This window comes from Microplitis demolitor, chromosome 8 (assembly GCF_026212275.2).
Source record: "Microplitis demolitor isolate Queensland-Clemson2020A chromosome 8, iyMicDemo2.1a, whole genome shotgun sequence".
NCBI classification, from domain to species: Eukaryota; Metazoa; Arthropoda; class Insecta; order Hymenoptera; family Braconidae; genus Microplitis; species Microplitis demolitor.
The window spans coordinates 15,233,102-15,242,565 of NC_068552.1; the positions used below are offsets into that span (position 1 = coordinate 15,233,102).

Sequence of the window (9,464 nt, forward strand, 5' to 3'; positions counted from 1 at the left end):
AAAAGAATAAGATTTATAAAGATGAGGATGATGGTGATGATATTTTGGCGCGTGTTTGTCTGACTTTATAATATGTATGTTATTTGTCTACAATAAATCGAAGGTGAGTCTGAGTAGTAGATGACGTAACGACGCCTGTTGATTCGAAGAAATGAGTTAGTCAGTGTCACTGCTGGTTGCTATACTACTAGTAAACTTTCATCGTTTTATTTTATAGTATTTCTTTTTTATATTATTTTTATTCTCGGTTTTATTTCTTCTTTTCTTCTTCTATTGCTTGGGTTAAACTTGTTCTATTTATTTTATTTCTGTAAAGAGTAACAACTTAAGACGGTTAGATGCTTAAAAGTCAAAAGTGTTTGCAATAACGCTGTACGCTCCTCAGTGCTTTGTTTTTTTAAACTTAACTACTGGATCATATTTTACTGATATATAAATATATACTCGTATAACGCGATAAAGATCATCGTAACTTTGAGTAGTTGATTAAACGAGTTTTTCATGTGATGTCTTCTTGTAATCTTTTTATTTATTATACATATAAATATATATGTTTCTTGATATTATTATTTTCATGATACTGATGATGGGTTTTTATTCAAAATTGTTAAATTATTTATTTTATTAATCATAAAACTCAAATATTGTCACGATTGTCACGTAATTGAGATAGTAATTGACGTTTACACTTATTTTATTAAAATAAAATAATAAATCAAAAATCAAAACTTGTTTCTTTGTGTCTGATTAATTTATGATAAAAATAGTTAAGTAATTAATTAAAAAAATGACGTAAAAAGTTTGCGCACTGTTAATAAAATAATAACGACTTAAAAAAGGGCCGGATGTCCTTGACGATTAAAAGGTTTCGCAGTGGCATTCCTTATTAACAAGGAATTCACACTGAACCTTGGTGTGTATCAGGCCTCAAAAATTATTAAGGCTTCTCTGACGTTATTTCTGCATGGATAATTTTTTCCTGCATTTAAAGTTGCAAAGCTCAAAATAGCTTCGCGAACTTTGCAGTCTCGCATTTCGAGACATTCTTTACGGACATTTTTTTTTCTTCAACGCAGTGAAAAGTTATTTTACAACGGGAAAATTTTTATAAAAAATTCTTCAGTGGTAGATTAAAAATTAAAATTTTTTTCAATATCACGAGATAGCGATTCAAATTAATAAGTTATCGCAAAAATGTATGTAAAAAAAAACACATGGCACAGAATCTTATCTTCTATCTCCAATCCATAACTAAAAACTATATCGCGCAATATGCGCGTGGCTTATAATAAAACTAACCAAATATTTATATTATAAAAAAAAAAATGTCAATTTGAATTTTTTATCAGAAAAAAAAAAAATTTAATCCTTTAATAAACTTATAGTAAAAAAAAATTCTTTAGCAATAGCTGTATTTAGACATAAAATAGAAAATCGAATAAATATTAGAGATACACATGTGCTCTGCAGCGCAAGTAGCTGTCTGAATAAAAAAAAAATATATATATATATATATATATATATTTTTATAAATACAATGAAATAATAATGATGATAATAATGAAAGAAAACTCATTAGAAGTCCGGGTGAAGTTTCAGGATAAAATAGGAGAAGCACATAGTCCAGTGCATTCGATTAGCGCGTGATTTTACCAAAGTGAAAAAACGGGAGGCAAATCCGGCGAACGGAAAGAGTGAATGAGGGAATGAGGAAAGAAGAAGAAGAAAGAAGAGACATATAAAAAGCGCGAGAAAGATGAAAGAGAGATGAAAGAGGGCAATAGAGAGAGAGGAAGAAAAAAAAAGTAGTAGAGTGAAGCCTTGCCTCGGGTGGGTATTAGCATCGGGCGGGCGCAGCTGCCTGGATACTCGCGATCGCGAATAGAAAAATCTATGCAGGTGTGGTAGAGGTTCGGAGGCGGAAGAGCGGTTCCGAGGGGCAAAGGAGAGGAGAGAGAGCTCAGTGCAGTGCACAGTGGAGGAAGAGAAGAGAAACTAGAGTGTGCAGAGAGGGAGGTACAGCCAGCATAGCAGCAGCAGCAAGTAGCGTTAAAAAAGACGAGGACTTGGATTCGCGAATGAGCAAGAGAGACACTAAATGGAAGAGAGGATCGAGAGGAGTTTTTTTCAGCGGTAAACGAGAGAAAGAAGAGGTGAATTGAGGGTGATATGCGAGCGAGGAAACTAGAAATAGAGGTTGAGGCTGAGGTAGAGGCAGAACCAGAGGCAGAGGTAGAGGCAGGGGTAGAGGTAGAGGTGTACCATCATAGAGAAAGAGTACAGAGTGTGGCAGAATTGAAGAGAGACGTGCAGTGAAGGGTGAGGAGAGGAGAGGAGATGAGGAAGGGCGTCGGCCGGCCTCGCCAAGCGCCACTCGGTCAAGCTCACTGCCATCATCCATCGCCTAGTGCCTAGTGTTGTGTAGTGTACTGTAGCGAACCTAACTCTTAACTTGTCTTTTTCCCTCTTTACTTGCTTGCTTACTCGCCAACTCCGCTTAGCTGACTTTACTTGGTTCGTTGTATTATCCTACGGCCTGCCCTGGCCTATCCTATCCTATCATCCAAGAGTAGGCAATCCCGCACTACATACACAGCAGATAGCACTGTTATATCAGGTACAAGGTATAAGGCCGCACCTTCTTAACCAGGATTTGCTTTACTTAATGCCAGCGGGATGCCACCAGTTTTATATGTACCAAAATAATTCCCTCGATCACGGAGCATTCTTCATTCTCTTTAGTCACTGCACCACTACCACCACCTCTACCTATTTTTGTAGCAATTATTTTTCTCTCTTTCTATATATACTATATATTTATTTTTTTTCGGGGTAACTATTTGTTCTTTTTTTTTTTTTTTTTTAAATGAGAAAATCGAGCTAATCACTCGTGCACGAAATTGCGCTACTTTCTCATTTTCTTTGCGAAATAATTATCTGCATTCTCGGTTTTATTTTTAATTTCAATTTTTTTTATTATTATTTATAATTTTTATTGTTATTAATTTAAAGCTTTTATCATTTAAATTTAATGTTATAACTTTTGATTTATAAAATATAATTACAGAGAAAAAAATATTAATTAAATTTCAAGTTAATATCTTGGTAATGACCAAAACTCAAGGGTGCATATGTCTGTATTTATATATATATATATATATATAAAAAGAGAGAAGGTTAAAGTCGTAGAGCGTTCTAGTTTGGACGACCTCCTGAACCGCATACCCAAGGTTTTTCTTTCGTCTTCACCACTGCAGCAACGTGAGCACGATAGTCAAGCGAAAAGTGTATCAAGTCGTAAAAAAAAATAAGAAACAACACACGGAAAAAGACTTTAGCGAAAAATAAAAAACCTAAAGATAAAAAAAAAAAAGAATAATAATAATAAAAAGTACAAGAAAACAACGAGGGGAACGTCAAGAGTTTGGCAGCCACGGTCGAGCGAATCAGCCGGGAAAAAAAAGGAGTAAGACTAAAAAAAGTATATAAAGTAACGCGGGTAAATAGAGATGAAAAATCAAAAGAAAAGAAAGGTGAACGTGCGACGACAAGCTCAAGAAAAAAAAGAAACAAACCCATACACTACTCGAGGATGATGGCAACACGCCAAACTATCTTTGCTCGTGCAAAGTTTTAATTATCCGGTAGTGTCTTTGTCATGAACTTGCGTTCACCCTCATCTCATATATATATATATCCCCATTTATATATATATATAAATAATAATGATAATGATAAAAATAAAAATGTATATACATATTCATATGTACTCGCATGACTGTAAACATCATAAACGCGTGTCTGCGTGAATAAATTCGCGCTTTTTTCTCCACATTATTATTACACTTATTACATTCATCCATTTAATATAATATACATTATACATTATAGTATTACATATATTACATAAATGTTCCAGAGTAAAAGAATAAAGTAATAACAAGTTTAAAGTTTAAATACACAATAAGAGTGTAACAGGCATATATATGTTATTATATATGTATATGCGGGAGCAAAGGAGACTGAGACGTTTATAAACCCATAGAGCGCGAGGGTCGACATAAAATTAGCAAACAAATAGCTTAATTCGCACGCTCTCCTCGGATATGTAAATTTAATAACGGCGATTTAATGTGTGGGTGATGGGTTTGCTGCCGCGAGTGCCACCACCAGAGCCATCTACTAGTGGTACGCGTGCAGCGCATCGAATAACGCGTGTGGTGTTTGCATTATGCATGCACGTATTGTGTACACCTGTTGCCCCAAAATCACAGACATACAGTAACCATACAATGCTAGTTCTTGTTGTTGTTTTTGTTCCTGTTACTGCTGTTGTTGTTTAAAGTTCGCGCCTTTATATTCTATACAAAAAAAAAAAAAAAAAAAGAATGACTTTAAAATAAATAAAGTAAATAAAATATGACCGCATCATTTAACAAGTAATTTAAAGTTATTTAAATAAAATTATTTTAGTTGTTATTGTCGGCATTGTTGAAAGAGAGGGCGTGTTAAATGCTATTGTATTATTGTAACTGGAAAATAGTTTACCTCTGGGTTTTCCCTGTTTCAAAACTCCCGGCAATTGTCAAATGTACACAGACAACTAAAGTTTATAAGTAAAAGATTTTTATGAGGGTGCGGGCGGGAGGGTAATGATGGAAAACGCAGGTCAGAGTGTCTGAGTCTCCGGTCTGGCTGGTGGCCGTACTTGTAAGGTAGTTGTCGAGGTTTTGTTGTACTCGTTGGCCTGAGTATCGAAACTTTAGCAGTTTCGCGCGGGTAAACGCGTCATCCAAGTAAAGGGACGGGTCAGGTAGTGAATCAGTACTAAAATGAATGAAGCGCAACAGGTCGACGCAATAGTTGCATGGAGTCAGCTTATGGCACATGGGTTGAACGACGAGGAGGTTAAAGAGAGACTCGCCGGATTGTCAGTGAGAGAAAATGAGATAGAAATAGATAAGTGGAAAAGCTGCCGAGAGAGACAGGGCTGCTGCAAGACTTTCCTCAGCAAAACGAACAAGGGGTGGAGAGATTTCGGGTCATAGCTCCGCAAACAGAATAGGTAAAACAAGAGGCGTAAACCAATTTCAAAGTTAGCCCGCGCTAAGCTACTTTAGTATAGTAATCTATATACCTATATATATGTTTATATATCTTTATATATATATATATATATATCTACCACGAACTCTCGACCGCTCTTAGTATACATACACTGGTTTTGGCTAACCTCTTATTTCCGCACCTCAACTCGAATAGAATTGATTCACGTAGTTTAAACTCGCTCTAAATAACAGTATAACTTTATAAAGTAAAATTTAAGTTATAAGGTTATGATTATTATTACCTGATGTAAATAATTGTTATGTTTCATTTGGCTCCTTGTTATAACGTTATTATTGTGATAGCACACATTTAATTCGACCTATGATATTGCTCAGATCAACAGTTTCGGCCATACTGTTTTTTTACGTACGGCGTACGGTCAATCTCTTTAAATATCGCAAGATGGCTCTAGCGATCTTTATTCCTATATAACACACACCAGCGTGTGCTGTTTCCGCGAGCGACGACGACAACTACGTCCCTTAGGCCGATACGATATGAGCTGCGAGCTGCGAACTACCAGCGGGGAATCCGCCGTCTCTTGTGTCGCTCACGCGTTATGTGTAATGTGGATACGCGCGAATAAAAACCGTCGCGCTACGCCAGTGGTTACTCAGGATAACTATAATAAGATACTACCGCACGATACGCATCATTACGACGACGACGACTGTCGCGACAACTAATTCCTCATATGAAAACGATTCAGCTCAGACTAATCAATTTTAAATATTGTAACAGTCGAAGTTCATTTTTAATTTATAAGCGCAGAACGTCATGTTGACGTTAATGAGAAATGCCTGATTCTATATATTTGTATATATATGTATATATATATATATATAACAACAGGGAACGAGAAAATGCAATCAGAATAGTAATTAAGGATTCAGTTAACGCTCACCGATTGTAGAACGCAACCTAATTTAAACCTACAAAACTGTAAGCCGGGTACTTGAAACGTGAGTTTGCTGATAAAAAAAAAAAAAAAAGGTAAGAGAGAGAAAGAGGATTTAAGTAAAAAAAATCTAGAAAGGGTGAGAGGACATCAGTGGCAAAGTCATCGAGACGTTTACGGGGAGTTCGAAGAATTCGCGTGTTTTCGTATTCGTCTCTCCCTCTGGTCTCTCACTTATTTTTTCTTATTTTATTTTCCTACTACTTCTCCTTATCCTTCTTGGCTCTGTTTACTCTAGGTGCAATTCGCGAATGTAAAGGAGGGGAAAAAAAATGAGGGATACTTGGCGGTTCTGAGAGGGAGTAAGAAAGATTGGGCGAAAAAAGGGGCTGAGAAATAGGAGAAAGAAGAAGGGGAGTCACGAAGGTGCATGGATGAGACGAGACGTCGTTGCTTGGCTAACAAAATGGTGGGAGATGTTGCTTCTTATTCTATTTTGTAGTATAATAGTCTGAGCAAAGGAACCAAAGAAATTCCTCAACATCTATCACGCCCTTTACTCTTCTGTCTGCCATTATCATCATCATCATCATCTTCTTGCTGGTCTTGGTCTTTTCAGTAGCAGTAACAGCATCAACAAGAAATGTCGTAGTCATAGTCAACGATTATCTATTATAAGTTGGGTCTCTCCAAATTGTCCAGCAGCATCAACTTGGTACTTGATATCAAGCTCATTCTCTGGGAATAAAACGACGGTAAAAATTCGTGACTGCTGTATCCTTGCTGGCGGACCCTCTAGACTGTGTACTAGTCTTGTGTACTGCAACTACTGGTACTACTACACTAAAACTACACATAAACTTGGGTATTCGATGTTATAAGTAGGTGTGTAGTGAGAGAAAGAGAAAGAGTAAAAGAGGGAGGTCGTAGAGTAGGTTGGAAGAGGCAAAAGAAAATAGAAAGAAAAATCCGGTAGCCAATGGGAGGTGGAGTCAACGAGGAGCGGGAAGATCCGACAACGCTGCAACCGAGTTTTTGTTTACCGCCCGGTTGTCAGAGCGAGAGGATGCCTGTGAGGATCTGAAAGAGAGAGAGCTGGAGAATTAAAGAGAGTAAATGTGAGTTTCTGGGAGGAGAGTTGGTAAAGGAGAGCCAATGTGTATCTGTGCTCCTGTACAGTGCAACTGCAGGCTCTGATGACGCGAAAAACCCCTACTTCTTTTCATTTCATCCTATCCTGTGTCATGTATGTGTGTGATGGAACCAGCTCATATATAGCTACGTAGCTATATATATATATATATATATATATATATATATATATATATATATATATATATATATATATATATATATTTATTTGTGAAGCCTTCCAGCATCATCCTTCAACTCCTGGAGCATCAGATACATATTCCGCTGGACTCAACTGGAAAGATATCTTGAAGAAAAGATCGCGGTACTTGTCTGACTACTACTCAAAACTTACTCCAATCTATCCAAACTTTACCCGTCTATCTACAATATTTACGTCTATTTAAATTTTTTTATCCATAAATATAAATATAAATATAAAAGCTAAATATTTACGAATCAAGATTCAGTTTTTTGCTAAAGACAATATTTTTTCATTCCCTTTTTTTTAGTTTTTTTATCAATTTCCGTGCGAAAAAAAATTTATATATGTATACATCACAAAAAGTGATGTTTACGTTCTCTGGGAATCGCAATTACACATTGTAAAAATATTTGCAAACAATTATGGAGGTAAAAATTTTTCATATTTCCATAGAGGGTACACACCAAATGTACCTATGTTTTAAAAATATCTCGGAGTAAGTAAACATGCAGAGGAGGCGGACTATGTTAAATAAAGTGTAAATGAGTTACATGAAAAAAAAGAAGCATTGTAACTTATTGAATATAAAAATAGACGGTGGATGATATTGTAATAGATAGACAGAATACGAAAAAAAAAAAAAAAAAAAAAAGAAAATAAGGAAAAAGAGAAAAAACAAAGTTGAAATCAATGAGCCGATATATTGTGTCTAATCGTCAGTGGTGTATAGACAAACACCTAATAAAATGTTTGTTGGGTCATCGTTGGTGTTATTATATGAATTATCGCTTCAACACTTGATTGTGTGTCAAACTGGAAAACTTTCGGCCAGGTGGAATAATTTTTAACCACAGATGACTGGTTTAAAAAAATACACCATGACTTTCTTTGTTGTTACTATTGTTAAATACAACACTAGCTGTTTTCAATTATTATTTCACGGCAGTACCTTGTTATATGACCAATCATGCAACTAACTAATTCATCAACAAAGCCGGCTCACATCCATTGGTACTTGTTGTCATATTTTATATTAACAACTTTGACAGTCAAAAAAAACGAAGATTTAAGTGACGAATGGTTAATTAATTATGGGCACGGATAAGAGTCAGGGTTGGAAAATTGAATCTCAATTTCAACTTTAAATTTTGGCGGTAAAGAAAAATATTTTTGAACCTCTAATAAATTGAAAAAAAAAATTTCTTGGAGAAAGAGTAAATTTTGTTTTAAATTTATAATTCTAAAAATTTCTTGCGCCAAGAAATAATTTTTTTCTGAATAATTGTTATTATAATTGTAATTATAATGGAATGGATGAAGCTGCAGACAATGAAATGAGTAACGTTTGATTTTATGAAAGAGACAACTTATGGGAATGTGAGACTTGGAAGCGCCGAAAAGTCTCGCGGAGGTGACAAAGGTGAAGGAGGTGGTGAAGTAGGAGTATCAGAAATATCACCATCAACAGTTGTAGTATGGAGTAAGAATAAGAAGAATAAGAAGAGAGCTAGCAAGTGAACGAGCTCTGGCGGTTAAAGAAAAAGAAGTATTATAAAAGCCGAGAGAATAAGATGAGGAAGAAGAGTAGAGTAGGGCACTAGTGGGGCAAGTGACTACCGTTGGGTCCATTCAGACCAGTTGCCTGCTGTACGACGCGATTCTTACTTCTTGGAGTAAAAAAATAAAAAATACTAAAAAATAACTAAAAAAGAGTACAAACAAGCAAAACAAGTTGAAGCGCCCCTGAATTCCATAACCGCACCCCAGTTATATTCCTTTTTCTTCTTCTTCTTAGCCGTCTTTACTTGTTTTTCCTTTTCTTCCTTTTATTATTATCGTATATAGTACTTTCTCGCATTGTTCCTCCTGGAGCAAGAGTTCCTTCACTCTACTCGAACCAGAGCCAGTAACAACAAACTTCTTCGTTGCCCATGACCTCATCTTTTGGCTTCCTCACTTTCATTTCTTCTTATCCTTTCTCCGCCCTCAAACTATTGTCACTTGTAACTTGTGCTAATAAAATTATTGTTTTTTCTTCTTTTTTTTTTTTTACACAAAAAAAATTATAAAGAAGAAGAAAAAATACAAAATTCTAAAAGTGAATGAATAAAAATAAAAAAA

The 9,464-nt window shown here is 35.5% G+C and overlaps 1 protein-coding gene across 5 annotated transcripts in view; it reads right to left on the reverse strand.

Moving 5' to 3' along the window:
• Positions 1 to 5,577, reverse strand: part of LOC103573160 (myeloid zinc finger 1) — a 36,166-nt gene extending 30,589 nt beyond the window's left edge. For 2 of the 5 annotated variants that reach the window (XM_053741274.1, XM_053741264.1), the window contains exon 1: positions 5,351 to 5,577. The gene's annotated coding sequence lies outside the window, so the exon portion shown is untranslated. The other 3 variants (XM_053741266.1, XM_053741275.1, XM_053741276.1) reach the window with 3 other exon arrangements.
• Between the last annotated feature and the right edge of the window lie 3,887 nt (positions 5,578 to 9,464).